This window comes from Carcharhinus amblyrhynchos, chromosome 2 (genome assembly GCF_965287045.1).
Source record: "Carcharhinus amblyrhynchos chromosome 2, sCarAmb.v2.hapA, whole genome shotgun sequence".
NCBI classification, from domain to species: domain Eukaryota; kingdom Metazoa; phylum Chordata; class Chondrichthyes; order Carcharhiniformes; family Carcharhinidae; genus Carcharhinus; species Carcharhinus amblyrhynchos.
The window spans coordinates 13,142,423-13,157,353 of record NC_137325.1 but is presented as its reverse complement, the minus strand read 5'-3'; positions in this window follow the sequence as shown (position 1 = coordinate 13,157,353).

Sequence of the window (14,931 nt, the reverse complement as noted above, 5' to 3'; positions counted from 1 at the left end):
GGCGAACTCACTGGGGTCTTTTAGAAGACTTCTGGTTGAGTACATGGGAGTTAATGGGATTGGGAGTTACAGATAGTTCTATGGCCTGGTAGATATGGATATGATCGGTGCAACTTGTGGGCCGAAGGGCCTGTTTGTGCTGTAGTGTTCTATGTTCTATGCAGTACTTTACAACATGCAGTACTTTATACTATACAGTACTTTAAACCATTCAGTACTTTACACCACGCAGTACTTTATGCCATGCAGTACTTTACAACATGCAGTACTTTATACTATACAGTACTTCATACCATACAGTACTTGATACCATACAGCATTTTACACCATGCAGTCCTTTACACCATACAGTACTTTACACCATATAGTCCTTTACACCATACAGTACTTTACACTATACAGTACTTTACACCATATAGTCCTTTACACCATACAGTACTTTACACTATACAGTACTTTACACCATTCATTCTCCCCGTGTCTGCATGGGTTTCCTCTGGGCACTCTGGTTTCGTCCCTCAGTCCAAAGATGTGCAGGTTAGGTGGATTAGCCATGTTAAATTGCCCCTTAGTGTCCCGGAATGCGTAGGTTAGAGAGATTAGCAGGTAAATGCAGTAGTTTATACTATACAGTTGTTTATACTATACAGTACATTACACCATTCAGTACTTTACACCATACAGTACTTTACAAAATTCCTGCTGAAAGTCTAAAACTGCATGACCTTCATCTCTTTCTTTTTCACTCTCTTTTAGTGCCTCAATATAAATGTTCCACTGACAAGGGAAATATGTCTCAGATTTTGTAGACCCATACAGGCTTATCTTTGAACACAAGGTGTGAAATCAGATTAAAAATTGCCAAGGTATAAAACTCCCCCTCCCCCAAGTGTGTGACAGAAATAGACGGGTTTGAAACCTTCTCACCGCCAGCCAACTCTTTCATCTTCTGAACCTGCAACAACAGTGCACTGATGAGCAATTTTATTGCTTCTGCGATCCAACACCTTCCTCCTTAACAAAACCCACAATATAGTCACTACTTTTCTGTCACACACCTAAACTACGGCAAGCTCCTATCACTGGATTTCACATTAACTACACCTCTCCAATGCCCCTCTGGCACATTCTAGCCAGGACATTTTGTTCTGTCCATTTTGCCTCGGTTTTTAAAATGTTTTATTCTCTATCATCCAGTAAGCTCCACCCCAAGTTTCTGCTCAAGACAGCCTCTCCCCTTCAGTCTTTCCAAAGTAACTTACCATCCTTACAAATTTCAACCTCCCTCTCAGCACACATTTTCCCTCTCAATTCTGCCTCTGCTGCCCTCATGTCGTCTCTTAGCCTCTCTCACTGTAGAATCTTCCTGACCCAAAGTCACAGCCACCCCTGCTATCTCATGGCAGCCCTTCTATTCTCATCAGCTCCAGCACAGACAAGGTCAGCGCCAATCATTCCCTTGTCTCCCTTACAACTAATCCCACTTCCAGCCCATTACCTCCTCTGTCTGTCTCTTGATAAACCCTACACCACCCCCCCCCCCTTCAAATTACTCAGTACAACACTGGGAACCTCCCAGCTGTCTTGCTTTGAGGCCACCATCCGGCACCAGATTTCCGTAGCTGTCATTTGTTCAGGGGGCCTGGGGTGTACTTGTACAAAGAACACAAAAAAAGCTAGCATGCAGGTAGAACAAGCAATTAAGCGATCAAATGGCATATTGGCCTTTATTGCAAGAGGATTGGAGGACAAGGCTGGGATTCTCTGGCCATTTACGCCCTGCTGTCACTACAAGCGAGGGCAGAGAACTTGGCACTTGGCCAAATCTCTGTTCACTGCAGCAGGACCAGAGGATCCCACAGGCATGAATGGCCAGAAAATTCCCCTGCAAGAAAAAAGAAGTTCTTTGTACATTTGTACAGGGCTTTGGTGAGACTCCATCCTGTCAATATAGCATGCACATTATCCCGCTCCCTTATTTTCTCCGTCTTTAAGAAAGCATACTGCACTGAGCAAATTCAAATTATCACATAGAGTCATAGAGGTTTACAACATGGAAACAGGCCCTTCGGACCAACTTATCCATGCCATCCGGTTGTTACCACTAAGCTAGTTCCATTTGCCCACATATGGCCCATCTCCCTCTACACTCATCTTACCTATTTAAGAGGCAAAATTGTACCCTCTATTACTGCCTTTGGCAGTTTGCTCCAGACACACACCAGCCCTGTGTGAAAAAATTGCCCCTCTGGACCCTTTTGCATCTCTCCCCTCTCACCCTGGTTGGTAACCAACATATTGAGGGAGGCAGCTACTGGTCATCAGGACACTTTGGTATACCAGGGAACAAACACACACTCAGATTCCCAACAGGCACAACCAGTATTGTTCGCTGGAGCGGGCGGAGTGAAGGAGCACTGAGTAAGGTAAGCGATTGCCTTTCAAAACCTTTTAAAACCATTTAAAATCATTTTCGCAGGCTTTTTCGTGTTTACTGCTTTAAAAGTACAAAGGGAGTGGCTCGCGGGGATTTGTGGGTAAGGAGTTTTTCAAACAGCGCCAGGTTTAAAAGGAGGCCTGCTGTAGACAGCGGGCAGCGGAGTGAGAGGGAAGTGGAGTGAGCTGTTAGGGCTTAGGATCAAAGGGCTTTGGAGAAAAGGGCCAGGTGAGTTTGACTTGAAAACTGTGTTCAGTATTACTAAAGGGGAATAATGGAGGGGCATGTGATGTGCTGTTTCTGTATGATGTGGGAGCTGGTGGACCCCCGGGTCCTTCCCAGTGACCATGTCTGCAGTAAGTGCAGGTTGCTGGAGGAGCTACAGCTCAAAGTAGATGAGCTGGCCTCTGAGCTTCAGAGACTGAGGCTTATCAGGGGGAGGGAGGGTGCCATTGATAATGGGGTGCAAGAGACATCCACCCCCCCTAGACTGGCTCACTCTAAGGGTCAGGAACAAGAGGGGGCTGCTGAGAGGAAGAAGGAGGGTGGGGAGAGGAGGAAGGAGGGTGGGGACTGAATGCCTCAGCCTCTCAATCTGCATAACAGGTTTGAGGTTCTTGCTTCCAGTGTGGACAAGAATGAGGGCTGTGAGGTTGGCGAGCAAACTGCAAACAGTACAGTGATGCAGACACAGAACATTGACAAAGAGAAGGTGAAAAGGAACGTAGTCGTAATTGGGGACAGTGGGGTTAGGGGTATTGACACTGTCCTTTGTCACAATGACAAAGTGCACAGAAGGGTGTGTTGTCTGCCTGGTGCTCGGGTCCAGGATGTTGCATCTGGGCTGCAGAGGAACCTGGAGTGGGGGGGTGAGAATCCGGTCATGTGGGTGCCAACGACATAGGCAAAATGCGAACTGAGGATCTGGGGAGGGAGTATGAAAAGCTGGGAATGGAATTAAAAAGCAGAACCGACAAGGTGGTTATCTCTGGATTACTACCTGAACCATGTGCAGACGGGCATAGGGTAGATAGGATTAAAGAGGTGAATGGGTGGCTCAGGGATTGGTGTGGGAGGAATGGGTTTGAATTTATGGGGCATTGGCATCAGTATTGGGGTAGGTGGGACCTGTTCCGGTGGGATGGTGTTGGTCTGAACCATGCTAGGACCAGAGTCCTGGCGAATCGTGTAGATAGGACTGTAGATAGGGCTTTAAACAAATCGGGGGGGGGGCGGGTGCGAGGGTAGGTGAAATTACAGGGTCTAAAGTAAAGGAGAGGGTACAGGTATGGGAAGAGGCCAAGGATGTCCCAATAATAAAGGGAGTAGGGGGCGTGAGTAATGTTGGTAGCGTTCCTGCAAATAGGGTACAGGTGAAAGCTGGGATGAAGACACTTTATCTGAACGCACAAAGCATTCGGAATAAAGTGGATGAGCTGGTGGCGCAGATCAGCACAAATGGATATGATCTGGTGACCATTACAGAGACGTGGCTGCAAGGTGACAGGGACTGGGAGCTGAATGTACAGGGGTATCAAGTGTTTAGGAAGGATAGGCGGGAGGACAAAGGTGGGGGGGGGTAGCTCTGCTGATTAAGGATAGCATCAGGGTGGTAGTAAGGGAAGATATAGGAGCCAAAGAGCAGAATGTGGAATCGTTGTGGGTGGAGATTAGGAACAGCAAAGGGAGGAAGACGCTAGTGGGTGTTGTCTATAAGCCTCCAAATAATGATCTGGAGGTGGGGCGGGCTATTAACGCGCAAATAAATACAGCGTACAAGAATGGAATGGCGATAATTATGGGGGATTTCAATGTATATATTGATTGGTCGACCCATGTTGGACGCGGTGGGCTTGAGGAAGAGTTCTTGGAAAGCTGCCGGGATAGTTTCCTTGAACAGTGTGTGTTGGAGCCGATGAGGGTGAGAGCTATCTTGGATCTGGTGTTATGTAATGAGGCAGGTAGCATTAGGGACCTTGTGGTGAAGGATCCTCTTGAAGAGTGATCATTGTATGGTGGAGTTTCTGATGCAGATAGAGGAGGAGAAAGTGGGTTCCCGGACATGTGTCCTTTGTTTGAACAGAGGGGAGTACGATAGGATGAGAGAGGAATTGGTGAATGTTGATTGGGGGAGGACATTGGAAGGTAGGTCTGCTGAGGAACAGTGGAGGATCTTTAAGGAGATCTTCCTTGGTGCTCAGCAGAAATTTATTCCGATGGTTAAAAAGGATCGTAGGAGGAGAGATAATCAGCCGTGGATAACGAAGGAGGTAAAGGGGAGTATTAAATTAAAAGCTGATGCGTTTAGAGTGGCTAAGAGTAGTGGGCGAGAAGAGGATTGGGAGAGGTTTAAATATCAACAAAGAATGACGATGAAGTTGATAAAGAAAGGAAGGATAAACTATGAAGCTGGGCTAGCGCTAAATATGAAAAAGGATAGTAAGAGTTTTTATAAATATATAAAAAGGAGGAGGCTGGCTAGGGTGAATGTTGGACCCTTAGAGGATGAGAGGGGGGATTTAGTGGTGGGGGATGAGAAAATGGCGGAGGCCTTGAATAGCTTTTTTGCTTCGGTCTTCACGGAGGAGGACGTGAATAGTTTGCCGGGTGTTAATGATGGAAAGATGGTAGGAGTGGAGGGCCTGAATGACATTATTGTTACTAGAGAGGCAGTGCTCGACAGACTAGAGGGACTGACGGTGGACAAGTCCCCAGGACCAGATGGAATGCATCCAAAGGTTCTGAAAGAAATGACGGAGGTGATAGTGGATGCCTTGATGATTATTTTCCAAACCTCGCTGGATTCTGGGGAAGTGTCGGAAGATTGGAAAACGGCTAATGTTATGCCGTTGTTTAAAAAGGGTAGCAGGCAAAAGGCAGGGAATTATAGGCCGGTTAGTTTAACGTCTGTTGTAGGTAAAATGCTTGAATCCGTAATTAAGGAGAAAATAGCGAAGCATCTTGAGGAGAATTGTTTGATAGAGCAGATGCAGCACGGTTTCGTTAAGGGGAAGTCGTGTCTGATGGATTTATTGGAATTCTATGAGGATGTGACTAGTGCGGTGGATAGAGGGGAACCGGTGGATGTAGTGTTTCTCGATTTTCAGAAGGCGTTTGATAAGGTGCTGTACAAGAGGTTGTTACAGAAGGTTAGGGGGCATGGAGTTGGGGGTAGGGTGTTAGCGTGGCTAGGGGATTGGCTGTCAAATAGGAGGCAGAGAGTGGGTGTCAATGGGCGCTATTCGGATTGGCGGTTGGTGACTAGTGGAGTGCCCCAGGGATTGGTGCTGGGGCCTCAGCTATTTACCATTTATATAGATGATCTGGAGGAGGGAACCGAGTGTAAGGTGTTTAAATTTGCAGATGACACAAAGATTGGTGGAACGGCAAATTGTGCGGAGGGTGTGGAAAGTCTGCAGAGGGATCTAGATAGGCTGGGCAAATGGGCGAGGAACTGGCAAATGGAATTTAATGTTGGCAAGTGTGAGGTTGTCCACTTTGGTAGGAATAACGGTAGGAAGGACTAGTACTTACATGGCGAAAAACTGCAGCAGGCGACGGTGCAGAGGGACCTCGGGGTCCTTGTGCATGAGTCGCAAAAACCCAGTCTGCAGGTGCAGCAGGTGGTCAGGAAGGCGAATGGGATGCTGGCCTTCATAGCGAGGGGGATTGAATATAAAAATAGGGAGGTCTTGCTGCAACTGTACAGGGCACTGGTGAGGCCGCAACTGGAGTACTGTGTGCAGTTTGGTCGCCGCACTTATGCAAGGATATTTTGGCCTTGGAGGGAGTGCAGAGGAGGTTCACTAGGCTGATACCGGAGTTGAGGGGGTTGAGCTATGAGGAGAGGCTGATTAAACTAGGCTTGTACTCGTTGGAGTTTAGAAGGATGAGGGGAGATCTCATTGAGACATACAAGATGATGAATGGGATGGATAGGATAGAGGTGGAGAGGTTCTTCCTGCTCAAAAAGGACAGTAGGACTAGAGGGCACAGCCTCACGATAAAGGGGGGGCAGTTTAGAACGGAGTTGAGGAGGAACTTCTTCACTCAAAGGGTGGTGAATCTCTGGAATTCTCTGCCCGTTGAAGTGGTGGAGGCTGCCTCGCTAAATATATTTAAGACGCGGTTAGATAGGTTTTTGGTAGGCAAGGGGATTAAGGGTTATGGGGAGAAGGCAGGAAAGTGGAACTGGGCCACTTCAGATCAGCCATGATCTTATTGAATGGCGGGGAAGGCTCGAAGGGCTAGATGGCCTACTCCTGCTCCTAGTTCTCACGTTCCCATGTTCTTATGTTCTTATGTATTCAGATCTAAACACCAGAAGATAAAAGCCCACCTCCTGTATACCTGAGACACTGCCTATGAAATACATTGCCAATTGAACCTTAATTATTTTTCATTATAAGACTGGGTATCGTACAGACGCTTACCGTTAGAATGACAGGCAACCTATAGAGTCTTAGAGGTACACAGCGCAGAAAAAGGCACTTCGGCCTATCGCATTTGTGCCAATTGAAGACAAGCCACTTAACTATTCTAACTGTACTCTTCGCACACAGATTAAAAATAGCAAAACTTTATCCTAACTTTTATTCTCAAAATGTTGCAGCTGAAGACCTGTTCTCTGGAACAAGTTGCACGTTACACGTGTCCACCTAAACTGTTCCAGTACAGAAACAAACACCGTTTCTGCCTGACAATGTGGAAAATTACCCAGTATGCCCTGGCCACAAAAAACAGGGCAAATCCAACCTGGCTAATTATCACCCTGTTTCGTTTAACCGTCAGCAAAGTGATGAAGAAATCACCAATGGTGCTGTCAAGCCACAAATAATCTGCTCATTGATTCTCAGTTTGCGTTCTGCCTGGAATGTTCAACTCCAAAACCCATTGCTTGCTCCACACAAGGGCAGTAAGAGATGAATTGAAGAGATGAGGTCAGAATGATTTCTTGATATCAAGACAACATTCAATCAAATAACCCAGAATACAGCTGTAGATCATCAATGCTTCATCAATGGCCTTCCCTCAATCAGAAGACCAGAAACAGGGTTGCTTGCTGATGATTGCACAGTGTTCAACTCCAGCCATAATTCCTCAGGAGTTGCAATCCGTCTGTGCATGCAGCAAGACCTGGAAATATTTAGGCATGAGCTGATATACAAGTAACATTTGCTGCACTCAATTCCTTGGAATGAGCAATTCTTTAACAATCCAAACAGTCCAAAGATGTGCGGGTTAGGTTGATTGGCCATGCTAAGATTGCCCTTAGTGTCCTGAGATGCAAGGTTAGAGGGATTAGTGGGTAAAATCTGTAGGGATATGGGGGTAGGGCCTGGGTGGGATCGTGGTTGGTGCAGACTCGATGGGCCGAATGGCCTCTTTCTGCACTGTAGGGTTTCTATGATTTCTGTGATTCTATGAACCTCCCTTTTACATTCAATGGTATTACTATCACTGAAACCCCCACCATCAACATCCACTCAGTTGTGACGACTAGAACCTGCCAGAAACTGGAAATTCTGCGGAGAACCTCTCACCTCCTGACTTCCCAAAGCCCCTCCACCATTTACAAGGAATAAATTCTATTTGCCTGGATTGGCGCAACAGCAAAAAAAAACTCCAAATGTTCAGCACCATCCAGCACAAAGCAGCTTGCTTATCTGACCCCACATTCACTGCCTCTACCACTGGACACATTTCCGTTGAAATGTGTGCCAACTACAAGTTCTCAGTCAGAAACTTGGCAAGATTCCTTCAACACCACCTCCAGAATTCCCGACATTTGTCTTCCAGAAGCAGAAGAGGAGTAAGTGCTTGTAGACACCATCATATCCAAATTCCACACAAGATGGCTTGGATATTTCTATTGCTGTTTCTTTATCATTGACCGGTCAAAATCCTGGAACTCCTGACCCAATAACACTGTAGGAGTATCTCGACAACATGGACTGAAGGAATCCAAGAGGGAGCCTCACCATTGCTATCTGCAGGGAACCAGGGATGGGCAATAAATGTCGCCCTTGATAGCAACACCCATATCCCAAACTCAATCTTCCCCAATAGGCATAGACAAAGGCCATAGATAGAAGAGGGCACTCACAATGTTAAAATGGTGGCGCGGGCTCGTTGGGCCGAAGGGCCTGTTTCCCGTGCTGTGTTGTTCTTTTGTTCTTTTTTTTGATGATTTGAAAAAACTGAGCACTTGAGCAGGAAGAAAGAGTCAAGACTTTCGCACTTACAGACACATGATGAATTGTGTGTGGCCATTAATCAGCTGTACTTTGAGGAAGTTGAAATCCTCTTTATTATTTCACAGTAATTTCACAGTAACTTCATTGCAGTGTTAATGCAAGCCTTACTTGTGATTAGTAAACAAACCTTTAAAAAAAAGCTTTACTTTCATAAATATTTCAGGTTGGTGGTATCCATTCTATTCCTTCCACCAATCACTTTAAATCTGTGCCACATTGTAATTGATCATTCCTCAGGGGAAACAAGTCTTCCCTGTCTACTCTACCTTGACCCCTCATAATTTTGTACACCTCAATCATGTCACCCCTCAGACTCCTCTGCCCTAATCACATGGGTGGCACGGTAGCACAGTGGTTAGCACTGCTGTTTCACAGCTCCAGGGTCCTGGGTTCAATTCCTGGCTTGGGTCACTGTCTGTGTGGAGTTTGCACATTCTCCTCGTGTCTGTGTGGGTTTGCTCCAGTTTCCTCCCATGGTCCAAAGATGCGCAGGGTTAGGTTCATCGGCCATGCTAAGAAATTGCTCCTTAGTATCCAGGGATGTGTTGGTTAGAGAGATTAGTGGGTATGGTATTGGGATAGGGCCTGGGTGGGATTGTTTGGTGCAGACTCAAAGGGCCTCTTTCTGCACTGTAGGGTTGGATGAACCTATCCTCATAGCTGCAATTTTCAAGCACTGGCAACATTCTTGTAAATTTCTTCTCTCCTCTTTCTGGCACAGTTACGTCCTCCATGTAATGTGGTGACCAGAACCGTATACAAAATTCTAGATGTGGCCTAACCAGCGTTTTATACTGTTCCAGTATTACATCCCTGCTTTTGTGATCTATACCTTGTTCCATACCAGTAACAGAAAGCGTTCCACATGCCTTCTTCGCCACCTTATCTATCTGTCCTGCCACCTTCAGGGACCGATGGCTCCTACCTTCCCAATGCTGAGGATAATGTAACACGTATCAGACGTAAGTGAGACCTTGTTCCGGTGACAGCACCATCGACTTGGTCTGAATTGTGTTTAGATGGAGCTTCATTTCATCAGTTGTAAATGAGTTCACTCCATTAGGGCTCCAATAAATATCCCCGGTCCGCAGGAATCACTCATCTGTTCAGCCTCCTCATTCTAAGATTGGAATTTAGTGCAAAATTCCAAGGCAAGATTCATGGCGGGAGGAGGCATGGAATGTTCCGGGAGTGCGTGAATTGACAGAGGAGTTAAATGGCCCACAGGAAATCAGTGAGACAGCAAGCCAGCATGAATGCAGCAGGAGGACAATTATGTTTGTTAAATATATTGTTGGGAGAGCGTGTATTGAATGTAATTAGATGCAACTTTTGGGGTTAAGTGAGTGTTGAGCTGGGATCAAAGGCTGACAGATCTCTGACCAGTGGAAGTTATTGAAATAGGAGTGAAATTTTCCTGTCCCGCCCACCATGGGAATCGCAGTGGGCAGGGCAGGACCATGCAAAGGTCCATTGACCTTGGGTGGGGTTTTCCAGTCCTGGGGCAAGCATGGCTGAAAAATCCCACCAGAGGTGTCTCTCCCAGGCAGAAGGCCAGCCATTTTGCAGCTGCCGACCACAAGAGGGCAGAAGGAGTTTACAATTTAGGACGTACATCAACACATCAAATCCAAGGCAGCAGCTAATGGAAGGGTTAAAATCAAAGCCCTACACTCAATATTGTGCGACATATGAAGGGTGGAGGAAGCTCACTGAAGGAGGCACTTTTATCGTAGGGGGAGGGGTGGAAAAAGGGCCAAGTAATTGGATGGGGCCCATGCCTCACCTCTCCTAATTGGCTGGTCACTGGGCAATCGTGGACCACTGGAGAATTGCAAGCCGCTCTGGAATCCGCCTGAGTTCCAGGAATGCTGGCGGAATCCGAGTTTCATGAATGAAATCCTGCCCTGTGACAGCATGAGCTGGTGCTAAGTTAAGGCCATCACCATTGGGTGGCACTTTGGCACAGTGGTTAGCACTGTTGCCTCACAACGCCAGGGACCTGGGTTTGATTCCTGGCTTGGTGACTGTCTGTGCAGAGTTTGCATGTTATCCCCATGTCTGCATGGGTTTCCTCCATGTGCTTCAGTTTCCTCCCCTAATCCAAAGATATGCGGGTTGGGTGGATTGGCCAGGGGGACTAGCTAGGATAAATGCATGGGGTTATGGGGCTAGGGCCTGGGTGGGATTGTGGTGAGCGCGGACACAATGGGCCGAATGGCCTCCTTCTGCATTGTATGATTCTATGATTCATTGAGTCCAGTGTATTCATTTTCCCAAGGCTTGTGATTCTGCAGGGCCAGGAAGTGCATTGCCTTCCAAAGGGAAAAGGCCACTTTAGGTGCTAAGCGTGCAATTAATGAGACTTAGTACACGTGGCGAAGCTGTCAGCTCCTGTCAGTGTTGCATTAACTCTTGGAGAAGTGATGGAATTGGCAAACAGTTCAAACAACCTGCTTTCTTTGAGCTACAGGAGTCCAAGAAACGAGATGTCTCAACAAGGAGATAAACGATTGGGAGAACTCCGAACATGAGTGATTAAAGGATAACCTTAGTGGCTGATGTAATAAATGTGCACGGAGGAGCAAAGTAATGAAAATATTGAAAGATTGTTCAGCAGCATGAGCCGTTAATAAAACTGTCCGTCGAAGGATTTAAAACAAATAACCATGAGTTCTTATCTGTGACACCTACACCATGTAGGGTGCAGCTGTTCAAGAAGATAGCTAACCACAACCTTCTCAAGGGCAATTAAAGATGGACAATAAATGTTAGCTTTGCCACTGACACTCCAATGAAAAAGAGTGAAAAATGGAGAATGGTTTTTACTGGGCCATCCTATAATCATTGTATAAATCATAGAAGATTGTGGGGAGATGCCGGTTTTGGTCTGGTGTGGGCACAGTAAGAAGTCTCGCAATAACAAGTTGAAGTCCAAACCTGTTGGACCCAGTGTTGTGACTAGAAGGAGGGAGGTTACCTTATGGTTGACCCATCCATAGGTTTGACGTGCCACCAGCACTGAGCACCGTTAAAAAGAGGGAGCTCAGAAATGCAATTCCCAAAATGCAATGAGCAATTTGTAACTTGTGGATTTCTTACAGTTATTCCAGCTGTTGCCATTCCGTTGTTTTCGGCCTGGAGTATTGGGCGGGATTTTATGGCCTCGCTCCAACAAGATCGGAAATTCCCGCCCGAAGTCAACGGGACATTTCCATTGTCCATCCCTCGTCCGCTCCAATTCTGTGGCGGGCAAGTCAGTAGAGTTCTGGCGATTGTGTCAGTCTGAGTAACAGCAGCTCTAGGTCTTTAGGCCACCAAGTGTCACCAGGCAGCCCCAGATGATCTAAGGTCAGGAAACTTTGATACAGCTTCCCATTAAACAGGCAAAGGGTGCCCTCTTCAGGCAGCTCTCAGTATCCACACCTCCACCACATACAATAGAGTTTTACTCAAAGGCTGGCACAATTGGATCGGGCTGAAGCACAGGCTCTTGAGATGGCTCCAGCCTCTGCAAATTAACTCTGTGTTTCTTCACTAACTTACGTCTCGTAAGATAGTGACCCAGTCCTTTTTTTATTCATTTATGGACTGTGGGTGTTGCCTGCTGGACTAGCATTTATTGCCCATCCCTGAGGCCAGTTGAGTCAATTACAGAGCTGTGGCTCTGGAGTCACATGAGGGCCAGACTACGTAATGATGGCAAAGAACATTAGTGAACCAGATGGGTTTTCCGGACAATCGACAATATTTCCATGGTCATTGCTAGATTTTAAATTCCAGATTTTTATTGAATTCAAATCTCACCATCTATCATGGTCGCATATGAACACGGGTCCCCCGAGCATCACTCTGGGTCCTTGAATCACTAGTCCAATGACAACACCACTACATCACTGCCTCCCCTGCCCACCACAACTCCTGAGGGCCAATTTATTCTGCTTCCAAAATTCTTCACAAAGATTGGATCATCTATCGCAAATGCTTTTTCTACTTTTCACAAATCATGGTTCCTATTCTGCCCCGTCTTCAGCCTTCCTGTCAAATTCGGAACTGCCAGACTCAAACAGGTCCTTAAGCGTTGACCCATTAGCAGCTCAGCTGGCGCTATTCCAGTGTTACTATGCAAGGTGGGTCTATAAGCTAACAGACAACATGCCTCTTTAGTTTCCAATGAAGCGCGGTAGCACAGTGGTTAGCACCGCTACTTCACAGCTCCAGGGACCTAGGTTCGATTCCTGGCTTGGGCCACTGTCTGTGTGGAGTTTGCACGTTCTCCTTGAGTCTGTATGGATTTCCTCTGGGTTCTCTAGTTTCCTCCCACAATCCAAAGATGTGCAGGTTAAGTTGATCGGCCATGCTAAAAAAAAAATTTGGTCCTTAGAGTCCTGAGATGTGTGGATCAGTGGGATATGTATGGATATGAGCCTGGATGGCATTGTGGTCAGTGTAGACTTGATGGGCCAAACAGCCTCTTTCTGCACTACAGGGATTCTATGCGGTGTTTTCTTCTTAGATTTTTTGAATTTATTCATTAGTGTCACAAGTAAGGCTTACGTTAACACTGCAATGAAGTTACAGCCACATTCCAGTGCCTGCTCGGGTACACTGGGGGAGAATTTAGCATGGCCAATGCACTTAACCAGCACACCTTTCGGACTGTGGGAGGAAACCCACACAGGCACAGGGAGAACGTGCAAACTCTGCACAGTGAGCCAAGTCGGGAATCAAACCTGGATCCCTGGCACTGTGAGGCAGCAGTGTTAACCACTGTGCCATTCCTTTATAACAGCCTTGAATGTTTGTACTGTGCGTTCAGTCAACCTATTTGATGCGGGGCGACATGGTGCCATACAGATGTTTTATTTGATTAAGTCCAAGAATCTCTGGAATTTGGTACTTGTGAATGCTGCACCACAGTCTGAGGAAAGTACTTCTGGTATGCCGCGGGTAGTGAAGCACAGGCGTAACTTCTCAAGTGTGACGTGTGAAGCTGCGGACTTCATTTTGAATACCTCCATTCATTGCAAATGGGCATCCACGAACAAAAGGAATATCGCACTTGTTATAATTCAGGTCAGAAACTCCAAAGTGTTTTATGAAGCCTGCCTGGATCACAAGTTTTGCATTTTGAATTTGGCTGGGGTAAGCATGAGATGTTTCACTTCAGGCATGATTCAAATGACCCACTAGGGAGCTTTTATCAAACAAAATTTATTGAAGAATACAGTTAACATGTACAGAAAGAAAATTAGCAAAAACATTTACCAATTACAAACAAGAAAAACAAATAACAATGATATTGTATAAACCTTCACTGCTAAATACTGTTCTGACCAAACAAATCTCATAAACAAAACCTTTGCCACAGGTATACCTTTAATGGTCTCTAAATGGATCAATGTGACCATCATGAAATTTTACCCTTGGCCATGGGTGTAGGTGGGCTGTAGCTGGTAGCTTTTGTGGAACTGGCACCTGCCACTTTGCTAACTGGGATGGACTAGCACCTGAAGACTAGGCATCAATGGGGCACTGTGGGCCATCAGCAGCAGCAGAATTGTTCTCAACCACAGACGGTAACCTCATGGCCCAGCAGATCCCCCCCTCTACCATTACCAAGGGGATCAACCCTGGTTCAATGCAATGCAGGAAGAGCATCCCTAAAAATAAGGTGTCAACCTGTCAAAGCTGCAACACAGGACTCCTTACATGCCAGGCAGTGATAACAGCACATGCCCAGGGATGGCGATGCTGGGTGTCTGACACATTATCTTTAATTTCGTGAGAGCGACTATGTCAGCCTGTTGCTTGAGTAATCTATTTATCCCAATTTTGGCACAAGCCTCCAGATATTAATGAGCAGGACTCTGCAGATTCGGCAGGACTGAGTTTGCCGTTGTGGTTTTTCAGCTCCTAGGTCTCCCCGATTTCATTGTTTTTTTTGTGGCCTTCATTATGGTCAACTGAGTGACTTGCTCGGCCATTTCAGAGACTGTGTAAGAGTCAACTACATTGCTGTGGGTCTGGAGTCACAGCTAGTCCAGACTTGGTAAGGACGGCAGATTTTCTTCCCCAAGGGCATCATTGAATCATATAGACTTTTGCCAAAATCAGCAAGTTTCATGGTCACTACTTAAAGGCTCTTTTTAAAATTCCAATTCTACCAGTTGCCATGGTGGGATTTGGATACATGTCCCAGATCATCAGTCTAGATCTGAATTACTATTGCCTCTC